The sequence below is a fragment of the Coenobita brevimanus genome, chromosome 18 (genome assembly GCF_032717465.1).
Source record: "Coenobita brevimanus isolate Jiangsu-jjx chromosome 18, ASM3271746v2, whole genome shotgun sequence".
In the NCBI taxonomy this organism is placed as follows: Eukaryota; Metazoa; Arthropoda; class Malacostraca; order Decapoda; family Coenobitidae; genus Coenobita; species Coenobita brevimanus.
In genome coordinates this window covers 28,757,363-28,775,721 of record NC_136971.1, presented here as the reverse complement: position 1 = coordinate 28,775,721, position 18,359 = coordinate 28,757,363, and positions in this window count along the sequence as shown.

Sequence of the window (18,359 nt, the reverse complement as noted above, 5' to 3'; positions counted from 1 at the left end):
TACAGGATTGCCAATGTAACGAGTATGTTGCTAGACCTATTTTCTTGCTTATACTTGCGGCACTAACATCTGGCAACATGATATCTAGCTACATTCTGGATATTTTTGTCATTTTTAGGTGATATTCTAGAGATTTTATAGTATTTTCTAGCGATGTTTTGCAGTGTTTATTATCTAGCGACATTCTAGCAAGTTTTTAGGACTAAACTAGCGAGACTGATGATAAGGACTTGGCACCCTTGCATCCAGTGTCATTTGAACGGGAACATTTGCAGGGGAGGCACATACTTTAAATACTGTTCTCCGCGTTCTGTTGTTCACCGGGTTCAGCTTCACATGTTCATGAAACAGCATGCCACTTACGTACAGCAGTGACGAATATGCAGATATCGTGTATTTTTTTACGGATTCTGCGATGATGTGCTGCAGAGAGGAACACAGGTGGAGATACCCAATGGCGCCACGTTTACTTGCAGCAGAAAAATTGTGATTAATAAAATTCTTCCTGACTTAAAGTGAGGCTAATCTCCCTTTAGAATAAGTTTTTTTTTTTTTTTTTCACTAAAGCTGTGGGTGTTAATGCTGGTAGCAACATCCTACAAATCAAATATTACCTAACTGGCACAACACACCAGCCTGTTCTCCCTCCCTCCCTACTCCCTTGCAAGCCATAAAATTTGAATTTAATCCTTAATTACAGTCGATATGTGCAAAAGAATTGCATGAATGTATGACTTGATGTTAAAGAATCAATAGACTACGTAAAGTTTCTTCTTAAAACTCGTGTGTACTGATAGGTTATGGGATTTTTATGTATAGTACAGTATAAGCTAATAATACTCGTCTCCCGTCGCCCTGCGAAGCTCTCACCCAATGGCGCATGCAAGAGACGAGCTTTTACACAAAACAGCCGAATGCTGGGTGCTGAACTGGGGTCGCAGAGAGCATATGTTTATAGAACAAAATATACTCAGAATTACATGATAGGTCATTGGTGTAAGTTTTTGTCATACGTCGCGTTACACCCTGTATATATATATATATATATATATATATATATATATATATATATATATATATATATATATTGTGTGTGTGTGTGTGTGTGTGTCTATCTATCTATCTATCTATGTATATCTATACCGTATATATATAGATAGATAGATAGATATAGATAGACACAAACACACACACATACATATATATATAAATATATATATATATATATATATATATATATATATATATATATATGTGTGTGTGTGTGTGTGTCTATCTATCTATCTATATCTATACCATATATATATATATATATATATATATATATATATATATATATATGTATGTATACTCGTATGTCAGGTCTCATGTACGTATGGAATTGATGTAGACTTGAACTAGTCTCATTCCGTATATTCAAAAGGAGGAAGGACCAAGAAAATGAATCCTTCACCCCAAGATGGTAAATTAGGTGCAAATGGAGCAGAAGTCATTAGCACTGTGATTTGGAAAAAATGACGAATGGCGATATTGGCTCATGTCTCTTATCCATTCCGAATATATAAGATATATAAAACAGAACAAATATCGTAAGTTATTTAGTTTTAAAGGACAGTAAAAGGAAATTTCAGAATCTGTTCACGTGGCCTCTTCTTCCCGGAAAAAAAAATCCAAAGTAAGAAAATTTGTTGATTAATAATTCTTCTGCGAATCCTAGACCAGTAGCCTTGTCATGCCCAAATGTTTTGCTGGCTCTTACATCTCTCTCTCTCTCTCTCTCTCTCTCTCTCTCTCTCTCTCTCTCTCTCTCTCTCTCCATTGTAGAATTTAGTGCGAAAATGCATAGCTTCGTTTGTTTTCGTTCACCCGAGTTAGGACGCAGCTATCAATAAGACATCTCAATCTGGCGTTTTATTGCCGCTGCTCGTTGTCGCACTTTACATTGCATATTTATGATACTGTTTCCTTCCGTCCAGTGCTAACATGTGTAGGTGTTTCCATTTCCCTCCACTTTTTTTTTTTTTAATTGTTGTTTACTTGATTTTAAAATTTTACTTTTCATTATGATCTGAACAAAAGATTTGCTACAAAGGCAAGAGTCAGGTAGGGGTTTGGTGATAGAATTAAACCATATGATGGAAGGACTGCAGAGAGAGAGAGAGAGAGAGAGAGAGAGAATGTATATTATTTGGAGGAGATATTACCGTTATATAGTTTCACCATGGATCATGCTTGAAAATAATAAGCAAGTTGTTAACTAGAAAGAGACCATTTTCACAAACCCTACAATAGGACAAGCCTCTCCATAGTTAAATGTAATCGTGTCGAGGTAGCAAGAATTATAAATACATACTGTATCATCACATCGAAAAGCTTAACGAATAATATTTCTAAATTAAATAAATTAATTAAAAAGTAACGTAACTACATAAAAATTGAAGAAAAACTGTCGGAAATCGTGGCACGCGAAAATGTCCGACTGTGCTTTAGTTTTTTTTTTTTTTTCCACGAGAACGGTATTAGATATCGTCCTAATTCGTTTTGCATGAGGTCGGGGAAAAACCGGAGAAAATGCCAAGCAAACATTGTTGCTATCGCACGCTACGCGACAAGATGAGTGGTCGGCAATGGTGACACGCGAAAATATGCGAAAGTCATCTTTCTGATATTTTGGTCAGAACTGGTCATTGTGGGTTCAGTAACGGTATGGAAACAATAACAATGGCATTTGCAAACATTCTGTGATGGAAAGGCTATTAGTTAGTGCGAAAAATTTTTGCCGGCAAGCACTATTTTCATTATAATGAAAGGATTTTGATGATGTTGATGATCATCATCATCATCATGATCATGATCAACATCTTCAGTCATTAATCATAAGTCATTATCAGTCATCCATCATCCATCCATCATCATCAAAGCTTACCCATTCATATGCCATCCTATCCATCTGCTGTCTCTTCAGGAGAGTGTGTACCCGGGTCCAGGCTTTCCATTCTCAATATTTAAGGTGCAGGACTCTCGTTAGTCCTCCCTGAACTGCATTATGTGAGAGATAAATACCATCCATTTTCACGAAGTTTTGGACTATAGACTGGTGATTCGCCCCAGTCCACTAGACAACCAAGTGTCCAATATTTGGGTATATGGTTACAACCAGACGCAATAGATCATGTCCTGGACCGTAAGATCCGTAATGTTCCTGAAGTTTTGTAAGCGGGATGATTTTTTCTGTTCTCCCAAAAGCGTTAAAAAGTGTTTTACTTTAGCGAAGACCCGTGTAGTTTGGCATCCATCTAGGATGTCTGTATTTTTTCTTGACTAGCAGGGGTACCTGGCGTTACTCGGGTAGAACCCTATAATCGTGCATGCTGACATTGCCTGGGACCCTGGATTGCCACTGCCCCTGTGGGCGGAGGTCCCTGGGGTCCCATTTTACCCACTGAACCCACGTACCCTGCCCTTCCACACCCACCTGTGACCTATCCACTTCCCTGTCCACCCTTCCTAACTGCCCTGTCCATCCCACAAGTCCGTCTACCCATCCAACCCGCTGCAGCTATTAATGATATGGTTGTAGAAGTAAACAACTGCATGGTAATTGCCTACCACGTTTCCACGATGCTGACTTGATTATTTATAATTGGTTCTACTCATGTCCATCAGGGGTGCCACTTTAGCAACTGTGGTGTAACGTACACATTAAAATTCGTCGTAAAAAGTTACACCTGTTAAGGCTAACAAAGGAGAGTTTAATAACACTTATGAATATAAACGGATAGGTACAAACTGATGTACAATAAATCTTAAAAACTGGTTATTATGCTTCATAAATACTTCCCAAAGTAATTTGGCTCACAGTATTTCTATTTATACCACGGAAATTAATAATGTAATAGTAGTAACTGCATCATCAGTCTCATCTGAATGTGAACCCAGTGACCCACAGCCCTAAGCTGCCCGGGTCCGCCAGCCTCCTTCATGACGATAGGGTGAGGGTTGAAGTGAGTGTGTATAACCGGGCAGCTCCTCCTCCCGGTTATATCGGTTTCAACACGCAAAGGCGTCCCACTGATCAACAAATTAATAATGTAAAATGTGGATATTCGGTTTCATTTTTGATGGTGATTACCATTTAATGAAGAGATGCTTATCGAGAAAAAATAAATTTGTGATAATTTTTTTCTCCTTCAGCTCACAGTGTGAGGCGCTTGTATGAGATTTTCTTTTTCGGGAGAAGGTATTCATGCATGTGGAACACCATTTCAGGCGATGGATTGAAGCAACATCACTCACTGGATATTCCTCACTGATTCTCAGTTTTATGCTCGGGTCTGTGAGGGGCTTACCCAGATAGCTTTTTGACTGAGAGAGAGGAGGGGGGGGGGGATCTGCGTATACTGTACTTCTGTCATCCTGCTTATTCTCTAGTTACTGTAAAACCCTTTTTCTTTCTTTCTTTTTTTTTAATCGCCTCTTACCATTACATTATATATACTGACCTTCTCTTTGTTCTGTTCAAAGACTTCTACTGTTTGTTGTCTAAGTTAATACGAGAGAGACAGACAGACAGACAGACAGACAGACAGAGAAGGTGGGAGGGATTTTCTACGTAAGTTCATGTTTACAGCTATATTTCACTAATATATATATATATATATGTATATGAAAGTATACATACCTAGGCTGTTTCCCCTCTAACGGAGGGTAGCCAAGACAGGACGACACACTTCCCAGAAATACTTATCCGCACACACACATTTATTCGTATCTTATCCTCTAAGAGGGGAAGGGACTGCTCCTTACCGCACCACACTGCACAAGCGTCAACTGCGCAGTGCAATCCAGCGACATCAGCAGCAGTGCCTGACAGCAGAGCTGGTTTACCCCTGCCACATCATAATAGACCCATCCCCTTCCCGGAACCTTACTTGATCAGCTGATCAGACCAGATTCGGGAGAACATCCTGTCGGGGCTGTCACCATTTGGCATACACAATTTCTCTCCATTCATCCCTATCACGTGCAGCCATTCTTCCTTGCTTTACTGACATCCTTCTCACATCTAACGCTCTCTTCACACTCTCCAACCTTATTATTAGTGGTCTTCTTCTCAGCCTTACACCTCTCAGATCCAGTTATCTTTTTCACCAATCGCTCTTCGTCCAGTCTCTTCATATGCCCAATATCTCTCTATCTACCTACCTATCTATCTATGTAGCTATCTATCTATCTATCTATCTATCTATCTATCTGTCTATCTATATAATTAGTCACCAGTATATTATCAACACTTGTTCTCGCTTGTTTACCTTTCAACATGCACGTATCGACATAATCTGTAATGTCTTCATTTCCGTATACTAGTTGTTCAGAACCAACTTTTGAGTTCGTTGCTTATTTCTTCCTCGTTTGAGAATAGGCCACAATTTTCTCTCATTTTCCCACTTTTTAATATTACCCTTTTTTGTCACACTGACAGGAGAGGCCTAATGTAGAGTTTCTTCATAACTGTGTCATTCCCTGGCTCACATAGTATGTTACTGTACTTCCTTGACGGATGAGGTCCAGGCCTTACGGGAGGAGCGTTAGAAAAATGAAATTTTGCATAATGGTAGACTTACCTCCGGGCCAAGTTTCACTTAGAGGTGGAACCCCCGAGAACTCTCCCATGGGACAGATGGCCCCCGGGTGTCCTATCCAGAACATTAGGCACAGCCAATTTTCTATCTAAGAACACAAATTTTTGCCCAATGGTAGGCCTGGAGCTTTCCTCACGCTAGGTTATAAACATTGTGCGACCCCTAACGGTCGCCCAGGAGGAGTGTCCCGGGTAGTGTCGGCTAAGTTCGTCATGCAGGGCAAAGTTTCTAAAAACAAAACATGACATTTTGCAAACGGATATATGTTCTACCCGTCCATGTTTTGGGAAGGTGGACCACCGAGGGTCGTCCCCCGCAGGTAAGATGACCCCTAGTCCCGGCATATTTTTCAACCTAGAAACACGAAAGGTTGCATGTTGGTAGGTGTTTACTCAAGCCACCTTATAAGGAGAGCGGGACCGCCAATGACAAAATCCTACAGTCGGGGAGATGCGGCCTTGGACAATGGCATAGATTTTTCCCGAAGAACATGAGACTGCACAATCTTTACCTGGGCCATGTTATCGGCAGGGTGAGGCCCCCAGTGGCCACCAATGTCTGGGGAAGAGCGTTACCTGCGATGGTTCTGTCCAAAGTCTTTATGCATGATTATGGTGTTTAAGCTAGGAAGAAGTCTGCATGTTGTTAGACGTTCACCCAAGGCAGACTGGGACCCCGATGACCACGGTGGGAGGTAACTGCACCCAGTCAGGCAGTAAATACGCTGGCGCATGGAAAAAATAATTTCGACCTTGCCCTAGCAACAGACGGTGATCTAATAACTTTGTGGGATACTGGTGTAAATTTTACAAACAGCGACCATAATGTCATCAGACTTGAAATCAGTATAAACATTAAGACCATCATATACAGCATCTTACTTCCTATCTTCAAAAAAGCTAATTTCGATAATATGAGAAATGGTATTGTCAACACCGTCTGGATTAAATTATCACAGGTGGACAACGTCAAAGAAATGTGTGAAATATTCACACATCAATTGATGCCTATCGGACAAAAAAAAAAATATACAGAGAATTGCCCAAAGAACTAATGTATATAAATGTACAGAAAATCACGACATGATCGAATATTTTAAATTATTGCGGCGATGTATGAAAATTATCCGGATACCTATACGAAACTATGAGGCAAAAAATTCTCGTGAACCAGTCACATACAAAGACAATTATTATGTATGGTATATGAAGAGCGTAAAATATAGCATAGACCTTCTGTTAAACCCGGAACATGATCCCGTTCATAATAACCAAAATATACCAACATTACTTAGCGACTCCTTTCACGGTGTTTTTACACAAGAAAATAAAGTGCCACTTCCTATCCACAATCTGTTTTTTTTTTTTAAGGAGTATGTTATAAATTATAGCGAAGTGACAGGATATGAAGTATCAAATCATCTCCGCATAATTGACTCAAATAAATCAACTGGACAGAACCAGATAGATCTTTCTGTAATTCATTATTGCTCTAGAAACTTAGCTTTTTCTATACTTTATTATTCAATAAATCATTAAATGAATGAAGAGTGCCTAATCAATGGAAGTCCGCCAATATACCTCCTATCTTTAAAAACAGGATCAGGACTCGCTGTAAATTACCCCCCTGTTAGTCTAACGTTGCTACTAATCAAATTTGTGGGGAAAAAATAGTGATAACATTACTGTATTGCAAAACAGGCATAATCCTATAACAGCTCATCTGCACCGGTTTCGTCATAAATAAACAACCCTTACAAATTTCCTTGACTTAAAATAGAAAGACACTTGACATCTAGGACGTAAGAATACCGTCAAATGTCATCTACCTAGATTTCCAGAAAATAAGGTTCCCCATCTCAGACTACTAGAAAAATAAAAGTCCACGGCCTCTCAAACAAATTATGTTCACGGACTGGTCATTGGTTAACGAATCGCACGGAAGGAATGGTGATAAATAACGAATATTCAGTGTGGCTAGAAGTAACTTATGGGGTTCCTTCAGGGTCAGTTCTAAGACCGATTGTTTTCACTGTTTGAGATAAAGATCGACAGAATTGACTGTGTTCTATGGTACTAAAATTTGCAGGTGACACGAAGACTTAAGGCAGAGTAATTACCAAAGTGGACTGTAAATCTTCATAAAGAGATCTGGATAAGTTAATAATTTGGAATGAAAAATGGAAGATAAGATAACAGTGTAGACAATTAATGAGCTAATGCACATCGGCGGCAAGAACATTAAATATGAATACCATACATTCAACAACCCACTGAGTTTTGTTAAAGACAAAAAAGATACACTCGTACGAGTTTTTATATGTAACTACTTCAGAAACTCAAAACAGTGTATTGCCCTTGCATCTCCTGTTAACTGTACTATACTTTCCATGTACGCCAGTGTACTCTCTCTCTCTCTCTCTCTCTCTCTCTCTCTCTCTCTCTCTCTCTCTCTCTCTCTCTCTCTCTCTCTCAAATATTCGACAGTCTTCTCCCCTATACCTTTTTCTTTTTATCGTCGTCTAAAAGTGACGGCTCTCCATCTTGAATGCTGAACTGTAACCGCAACGAAATCCTGTGGAAACGATGTAAAGCCGTAGCAATGACTCTGCCGACGAGTTACAGGCTACAGAAGGAGCAAGGTGTGGGCCAGGTTAAAGCGAAAAGAGTATAGTTATGACTATTGTCATTAATGTACTATTTACCTGTAAATGCCATCAGCTGTATATTGTGTTAATCTTGATATCTTCAGACTAGAAACTGATCACTTTGATGTCCACAAACGAACCACCTCCATGCCACTCTGTCCACTGCCATTTGGCAGCCCTGTCCCAAACTCACACCCTCATCTCTCATATACCTTTCCATCCCATCCCACCGTCTCATCCCCTTCCCCCCACCTTCCACCTCACTTATAAGTCCACAGGCTGCCATGGTTACCTTCTTCACTGGCCTCGTTGGGTATGTTCCATTGGACCTCGCTTCCTTATATGCCATTTTCTGCCTGATGAACAAGTCTTATATATATATATATATATATATATATATATATATATATATATATATATATATATATATATATATATAGAGATAGATAGATAGATATAGATATAGATAGATAGATAGATAGATATAAAATGGATGGTAATTATATCCCCCTTTGTTAGAATATCCACAGATGTCGCTGAGGGCGAATGACCCCTTCAAAGGCGGATGGAGAGAGATGCCTTCACCTGGCGACACCAGTATAACCAAGCTGCTCCGTCACACGATAAAATAAACGCCTCTCAGCTCACTCCCTATACCCCCAGCGAGGATGGTGGAGTGCAACTGGAAGACAGTTTCAACATAAAGTACACCAAGTGAACTTTCAGTTGAGCCTGGAGTGGCAATTACGAGTACATATATTAAACTTTAATATAAAGGTGTACTGTACTGTATACTGTATATTTCGTAATATTATATGTTAGTAATGAGCCTTATATCGACGACTAAACCTCAAAAGAGTGAAAATCTGGGCAAAGATAAATGGAAAAAAGCATAATCAGGAGTGGATGAGAGTGAACTTCAAGTTGCTCTATATTCCATGAATTGCCGTTAATAACCGTTGCTTAAAATGCGGGGTCTTATATTTGTTAATTTCTTTTATAACCCATGGCTGCTGCAAAGGGGACGCTTTTTGTGATGGCATCGATAGCACTGGGTGGCTCTGTATTGGGACTACCTGGCTATACTCGTACAAACGTTTCTGAACTCCTTTTCAATCCCGAGAAATTAGATGTTGGTCTGCAAGGGAGGAGCAGTTTCAACCTGCAATCCACCAGATTCGCATTTTAGATGAGCCTAGGGCCACACCAACAATAATACTCGTAAATCCATGGCTCACTGATTGCCCTATTGATATTGGATCCAGGTGGAGAATCCTGCCAGCTCCTTGCTAAGGTTATGGCAAGAGGGTGTTTAACTGCCCGTGTGTGATGAAAGGGAAGGGGAACGCTTGATATATGCTGCACAGAACACTGCAGAATTATCAAATGGGATACTCCCAGATGAGTATTACGTATAAGCCTTTAAGTACGAGAGGCCCTTTCAAAGCTGTAGAGTAATAGCAGCAGCAGCTGCAGCAGCAGTAGTAGTAATCGTAGTCGTCGTCGTCGTCGTCGTCGTCGTAGTAGTAGTAGTAGTAGTAGTAGTAGTAGTAATAATAATGATAATAATAATAATAATAACTGTAGTAGTAGTAGTAGTAGTAACAATAGTAGAAATGCCCTAGAAGTAGTAGTAGTAACCCCAGGCTCATCTAAACGTGAACTCAATGGAATGAATACCCTGTCTTGCTTTCCAGTCCACCATCATCCTTTCCAGAGCTGGAAGTGGATTGAGAACGTTCAATTAACCGAGCTGTTCGACCGACCTACCACATCAGTCCACCACGTGAAGGCGTCCCACTCCAGCGTATTCAGTGCAGTGAAGAGGTTAAAGAAAATTGTGCCTAACCTTTTCACCACAGGATATCCTTAAACCATAGGGATATCGCCTGGGATGGCAGAAGTACAGCAGAATAACACACACACACACACACACACACACATACACATTCTCTCTCTCTCTCTCTCTCTCACACACACACACACACACACACACACACACACACACACACACACATTCTCTCTCTCTCTCTCTCTCTCTCTCTCTCTCTCTCTCTCTCTCTCTCTCTCTCACACACACACACACACACACACACACACACACACACACACACACACACACACAGTTTCTAATGGATTCGTACTCAGCCAGAGTTTGCTATATAAACACACTAAAGCCCCTCTATCACGAAGGGGAATGGGAAGCCTTTAACCTTGTGATGATCGGCACAATTCTGTTTCAGGTAAGTCCGGATGACTGTATTCAGTCTGAGTCATAGGGGACTGGTAGAACTATTACCGTGATCACTAATCCTCTCATAGTACTGTGTTCTAGGTAACGCCAGACGATTTTATTTAGCCAAGAGTCAGCCATAGAAAGCTCAAAGTATGTTTACTGTGGCCTTGAAGCCTCATATGGTCGGAAGAGCTCCATTGTTCTCTTCCAGTTTACGCCAGACTTTAATCCACGCAAGAGTAAGTCATAGGAACTCGCGTGTTACACTTTTACGTATAGAGGTACCTCATAACAGTGGTCTGGTACGTTCAAAGTTTGTCTGAAGAATATTTATAATTAGTGGAACAATTAAAACACTAACAATGATAGCGCATATCTCAGACGGTTTGGCTTTTCACGATAAGTTTACACACTTGAGGCTGATACTTAGTCCTATAGTAGACAATGATACACCTTGCACTTAAATTCATTTAACGTAAGGAAAGTTTACTGAATTCAGCTCGAGGGACCATGTTATACTGAATCAATCGTCAAGCATCATTCTGATCAAATACAAACTACGTTCTTGGGGTAAAAGGGTTAATAGACACTGTTCCTAAGGAGTTCTGACAGAAATCCTATACAACAGAGCTAAATCCAATGCAGCGGCCATTATCCCTTCAGCAACTCGCTAAGCTGATGTTAACAATAGCCGGGAAACCCAGCGAAGTGACGACCCTAAGAGCACTGATGTAGCCATGATTAATAATATTCTGAGGTTAAAAGATAACATATAAAATAAGATATAGTTGAAGTAGCAACGTAGTATCAGGAGAAAAAAAAATCATGTTCAGCTATGTATATGTATTATGAGGATGAAATGATTGATGCAAAAGACGGTTGAGAGAGAGAGAGAGAGAGAGAGAGAGAGAGAGAGATCCCCATACCTCTTAATCAAAATGAGTGACGAAAAATATATATACGTGTACGTGTTGCAATCTAATACAATGCGCGACAACAGCAAAGGATTAAAAAGTAGAAGGGGGAGCTTAACAATGACGATGTGTTCTCATGATGAAATATCTTTTATATTGAAGTGCCGACGATGAATGCAAGGGAGGGGGAGTTATGGGAGGGAAAGGGACAAGAGAAGAGAGAGAGAGAGAGAGAGAGAGAGAGAGAAGGGAGGGGAGTGAGGGAGAAAGGAAAAAGAAGCGGAAGAGAGAAAACTGAGGAAGGGGGAAGGGGGGAGAGTTTTTGTAATTACATTATTCAAGGGAGAATGAGGGAGGGGAAGAGGAAGGGTTGGGAAAGGAGAGATGGAAAGAGAAAGAAGAATAATGAGAAGGGGAGGAGGGAGGGAGGGAAGGAGGGGAAAAGGAAAGAATTGAAGGAAGGATGGAATGTGGAAGGGTAAAAGGACGTAGTGGAAGAAAGGCAAGAAGAAAGCAAGGATGGAGGAAAAGGACGCAAGAATGGAAGGAAGGAAGGAAATAAAGTTAGCAGAAAACTAACGGGATGAAGGAAGGGGCAAAAGAGGGGAAAGAGGAAATGGAAGAGAAGGAAGGATGGTAGAAAGGAAAAAGAGGAGGGGATGGGGAAAGAGAAGGTATACACAGTTTTAGACGTTCCATCAACCGACGGCGGATGAGCCAGTGAGGACGAAAGAGGGAGGGAAAAGAGGTAGGCTAGGGACTTCAGAGAAAGAGTAAGGGGAGAGGCAGAGAAAAGGATGGAGTGAAAGGAAGGAAAGGAGTGAAAGGAAAAGGAAGAGGCAGAGAAGAATGAGGAAAGAGTAAGAAGATCTGGAGGGAAGAGAAATGAGAGAGGGGAGCGAAGATATATGGGATATGAAGGGAAGTATATGTGTGAAGAATGGATGAGAAAGGAGAGTTAAAGCTCTGAACTGTAAAGAAAAAAATAGATAAATTATAATACGGATATACATCATGCGGAAATTAAAAGACACACACACACACACACACACACACACACACACACACACACACACACACACACACACACACACACACACCTTTATAAGCCCTCTCCTTGTTGCAGACAGCATTAGAACAATCGTGATTAAACTAAGACTTTCTTGCGTTAGACAAAGAATATGAGAAAGGAATGTATGCTTCCATGTCCTAAAGAATAACCCCCGTAATGCGCAAGGCACGCTCAGATGGCTCCCGGCCATGGAAGCAGTAATCATTTCAGGGAAAATCAAAGAAGTTCTACCTGAGGGCCTCCCAACCCGCAGCTCCAAAGTGCCACAGTCGACTTTTCTTTGGAGGGTCCACAGGCTGCACCGGAGCGATACAAGTTAAAGTGATAAGGTTGTGATCGGAGGAGCACAACGGAGATGAAAGATTAACAGCGTAAGCAGAAGGATTAGTTGTAAAGAAGAGGTCAAATATGTTGGAGCTCTCTCCAAGGCGGTCAGGGATGCGGGTGGGGTGCCGTACAAGCTGCTCTAGGTCATTAAGGATCGAAAAGATGTAGGCTTGTTCATCAGGTGGATCGGTGAAAGGAGAGGAGAGCCAAAGGTGGTGGTGAACATTGAAATCTCCTAGAATGGAGATTTCAGAGAAAGGGGAAATGGATAGAATGTGTTCCATCATAGAAGTAAGATAGTCAAAGAATTTGTCGGTAGAATTAAGGGATAAGTAAACAGCGCAGATATATTTAGTCAGAGAATGACAGGAGAGCCAAAGCCAGAGAGTAGAGAACTTAGAAGAATCAAGTTCAGGAACATGAGAGCAAGATAAATCGTTGCATACATATACACAACAGCCACCTTTAGCTAATGAGTATAGAGAAAGTAGGAGGATACAGAAAACGGTTTGCTGTCATTTGCCTCAGACAGCTGAGTCGCGGTTAAGAAGACGTGAGGTTTAGAGGAGGAGAGGTGATGTTCGACAGAGACAGTGTTAGAGGAAAGGCCACGAATGTTGCAGAAATGAAGAAGTGGATCAGACAGTGGTTCCAGGCAGCTCTTTGAGTCGTCACCGGGAGAGAGGCGGATGGTGGGGGCATTTATGGTCCCCCTCTCCCACTGGGGACTCCGAGGCATGGTTATTGTATGCTATTTTTCTTTTTACTCTTGAAAAGGAAGTGTAGTGTGCATGTAGCTTGGTGTTGACAGTTAGAGAAACTTGTACTGGAGAGCATGCTGGCCTACTTTCTGTGTTACTGAAACACTGAAAACGTTCAGCAAAGCGGAATGGTCAAGAACTAGACCCGAGGGCTTATGAAACGGGAGCTCCAACTCTCACTGTCATCGGCTTTCCATCCACCTTGGGTGCACTGGGTGTACTGCCCTGCTCGACTGGTGCTACAGTCTATTCACTGCCAATACCCTCTTTACGCACCATGTAATCCACAAGTATACATGGTGAGTGATATTCTAGAAGGGTTGGTGGCGAAATGAAGGAACGGAAGGCAATGATTGATTATGTGTGTGTAGATGGGAGAATAAGAAGATATGTGCTGGATGCGAGAGCATACAGATGCTGGGGAAGTGGACTATCTGACCACCACTTGGTGGAGGTGAAAGTCAAGTTTAAAATGAAATGGATAAATAGTTGGAGAGAAGGGCAGGAGGAAGCAGTCCATACAAGGAGGGTGGAAAGGTTGCATGAGGATGTAACAAAAAAAAAAAAAAAAAAAAGACGGAACATAAGAGCGAAGTGGATGAGCAACTGGTTAATGTGACTGGGAACGGATGGGGCATGTGGAAAGTGTGTGCAAAGTATTCATACATAAAACCCTGTAGCATGTGAGGTGATGTGTGGGTTGAAGAGAAGACGAAAGCGGGTGCAAGGAACAGCATGGCGGAATATATAGGTGCGACAAGCTGTGGTGCAAAAGAAAAAAGCATTAGAGACTGGATGGAAAGTCATGGAATGGAGGAAGTTGAGAGATGGAAAAGAGAGTTATGTGTAGAAAAGAGAGAGGTGAAAAGGTTAGCAAGAGAGATTGTAAGAAGAGAGTGGATGAGGAGTTTGGAAGAAATGTATGTGTAAAGTGGAGAGAATGTAAGAAAAGGTTTGGAAGACGGTAAAGGGAAAAAAACAGGGTGATGAAGAAGGCAGTAGGGGAATGAAAGATGAAAATGATAGATTGCTAGTGGAGATGGGAGAGTCTCGGGGGATTGGAAGTCAGATGTAATTATTTCCCTGTGCACAGTAAAAGGGGAAGAAGAAGTGTACAGTAATCATACGGGTATCTGTCTTCTTAGTGGAACAGGAAAAGTGTATGGTAGGATACTTGTTGACAGAGTTAGGGATATAACAGACAAATCAGTTGAAGAAGAATATGGAGATTTTAGGTAGGGAAGAGGTTATGAAGAACAGATATTCATCCTCATGTGTTTTATGGAAAAGTCTCCAGAGAAGAGAAGGAAGTTGTATGCTGCCTTCATGGATTTCGAGAAAGCATATGACAGAGTGGATACACAAGGAATGAGAAAAATATTAAGAACATATGAAGTAAATGGAATATTGTTCAATGCCATGAAGAATATGTATGAGGGTGCACGGACTGCAGTGCTGTGGATGGTGAACTGAGTGAATTTATCTGAATTCTGGATTAAGAAAGGGATGTGTCATGTCTCCATGGTTGTTCAATCTGTCTATGGATGGAATTATAAATGAGATACAAGGCGGGTCAGTGAATGTAGGAGCAGCCCTAATGAGAGAGGCAGCGTTTGGAAACTTCCTATTCTGGTTTTGCAGGTGATACTGTACTGTGAAATGAAGACACAGGGGAACTGCAAGGCTTGAGGAATGAGTTTCGGAGAGTGCAAAGGAAACAAAATCTAAAAGTGAATATAGGGAAGGGTAAAGTTGTGGTCATCGAGAGAAATGAAGTAACTGAATGCACAGTGAGGGTGGATGGTGAGGACATGGAAAATGTGAGTGCATTTAAGAGCCTGGGTAGTGTGATGAGTAAGGATGTAATTTTGGAGCATAAACGGCTTGAAAGCGTACAACAAGGATTATAGGTTGCTGTTTTTTTGGAACCAATGATAAGAAATAGGGAAGTGAGCATGAATGTAAAAAAGTCGCTGCATGATAGCATTGTGATACGAACTGTATCATATGTAACCGATGCTTGGAACTTGTTGGAAGGACACAACTCAAGAGTGACAGCAGTGGAAATGAGATATTTGAGAGGAGCATACGATGCTGCATAAAGAGACAGACTGACACATGAGGAAATGAAGGAGGGTTGTGGTGTGAATGTGAATGTGATAGAAAACGTTAAGAGAAATACAATTATGAGGTTTTGCATGTGGAGAGGATGGCGAGTGAGAGATGAGGAGAATGTATGTGAGTGAGGTGGAGGAGGGAGTTGGAGGGGGAGACCGAGGATGAGATGGAGGGAAGGAGAGGCCTATGAGAGAGGAGTGTGTGAGTTGGGGGGAGGGAAGCATAAAGGCAGGGGGCAAGGTGATATGGAAGCGATTTGTTTGTAGCCACCCTTGACGGGATTAGGGCGTCTGGCTATAGACTGATTGAAATAATAATAATAATAATAATAATAATAATAATAATAATAATAAATAATAATAATAATAAATAATAATAATAATAATAATAATAATAATAATAATAAATAATAATAATAATAATAATAATAATAATAATATCATCTAACTACCTATTTATGATGTGTACCCAGAATAAGGAAGCTTCCTCTTAACTATTTAAGGTATATAAGGTATGTTTAATATAAAGAAGATCTGAAGAGCCTAAGGTAATTTCTTGTGTAACATCAACTAGGGATTTGAAGACAAAGGTGTCGAAGAACGCATGTATAAATTGCACATTTGTCTCAATAATTGGCTAACTGTACGATTGACTGTAATCACGTTCCTTTCAGATCAAATGACTACCACAGCTATATATCTAGAAAGTTACATCTTTAAAGCTTGTGTGGTTTTCTCTAAAACGTGTTGCAAAGGAAAAACTGAGTATAACTGAATTCCGTACTTTCTACTAGGCTAAATAGCTAAATATTGAGCCAAAACTATTCAGCAAACATTTTTTATCATATGATTTCCAACCAGGAAGCTGTATCTCAATTAGTTTATGATATATTTCACTTTCATATATACAGTTTTTAGAAAAATAATGATTATATCACCTTAAAACATGTCAGTGTCATTTATATTTGGCACAAGGACTTGGGTTACCCCAGGGTACCTTCATGTATGATATCATCAAGATCGAAGAAAAGAAGGTTCAAAGAAAAAAAATAATAAAAACTAGTTACCAGTTCTTACTGTGTAGCCACAGTAAGGAAGATTTGCCATATGGTTATTGCTTGTTGGGGCTTAATGGCCATCACTCACAAGGAGGGGTATTAAGGCAAACAAAACAGTGATCGAAAATACAGAAAAACACGGCAGGAGGAAAGACGGCTGGTCTATGGAGCCAAACAAGCAATGAGCATAAAATAAAGAGCACGAAGGTCAGCAAGACTAATCATCTCACCCCTGACAATCAGGTCAGATGGAATACCCATACAGAATCGTCCATCCAGAGAAGATCATACAGGATCTTATAGTGAGACTCGCCGAATTGGTATGACCGGGTGTGGGCGCCAACAGTCAGAAGGTGGTGGTAGGCAGAGACCTAGAGCTGATGGTCACTGGCCTTAAGGGCATGGCGAGATGGGCCGCCCTCCACATCTGTAGGAAGGGAGGAGGACCAATCAACATCCACCTCAACCAAAGAGTTGGTTGATACCTCCTCAGCCATTGAGATGGAGCAGAAGAAAAGGCCTGCCCCTCCTCATGTGTTGGCGACTGGTGGTGGTCAGCAGGAGAATGGGCAGTCAAGGCAGTGGTCTGGTCTGGAGCCGGGTCAGTGATTGGTTGGCAATTATGCTTATTCAAAAGGGCATCCAGCTGCAGCCACTTCCTAGGTGTCTAACAGGAGGTAACAGGCTGTGGCAGTTAGGCCTATTACTGTCGACGAAGAGAGGCAGAATGGACATTATGGGTGAAGCAATCAGGGATGTCAATGTAAGGCAGTCCATTCTCCTCAAAGATCCTGGGGAGAACGCACAATACCCCCTTGTCACCCCCACAGAAAACCTTCGCCATTGCAATGCACATCACAATGGAGCTTACCTCTCCCGGACTACCAGAGACCCTGGCCTGGTGTCATTGGGCAGGGTGGTGCTGTCGTGCATACGGTAGGCAGAACCCTGCACGGCCGTGCCCTCCAATCCGGTAACATCCCGTGCCTCAGGAACCTTAGGAGTCCCCAAAATGGAAAACTCCACCAGTTCACCATCCCCAAGAGATCGTTGGAGGTGCCATGGATTAGATTCAACAATAGCCTGGTGGTGCACAAAGATATCAACGCCAATGTCCCAGTGTTTGATGAATCCATACCCCGCCCAACAATTGACCCAAACCAAGGTCACTCAAATCAGCGACACTGGCATGGTCTGGCTGCTAAAAGCCCCCCCCTCAACAGGTCACAGGCTAAGCAGACGAGTGGAGCACACTGGGAAAGGTGCGATCACTGGAACCACTGAGTTCAAAGCCCATCTGCAGACTGCACTCCTCCCCACTATATGGTATATAAGGTATGTGTGATATAAACAGGATCTGAAGACTCTAATGTAACTTCTTGTGTAACATCAACAAGGGATCTAAAGACAAAGGTGTTGGAGAACGCATGTGTATATTTTACGTTTGTCTCAATAACTGGCTAACTGTATGCTTAACCGTAACCATATTCCTTTAAGATCATATAAGGGACAATAAATTTATATCTGGAAAATTATAGCTTTAACCCCCCCGTGGCCAACCACGTGAAATTTGTCGGGACCCTCA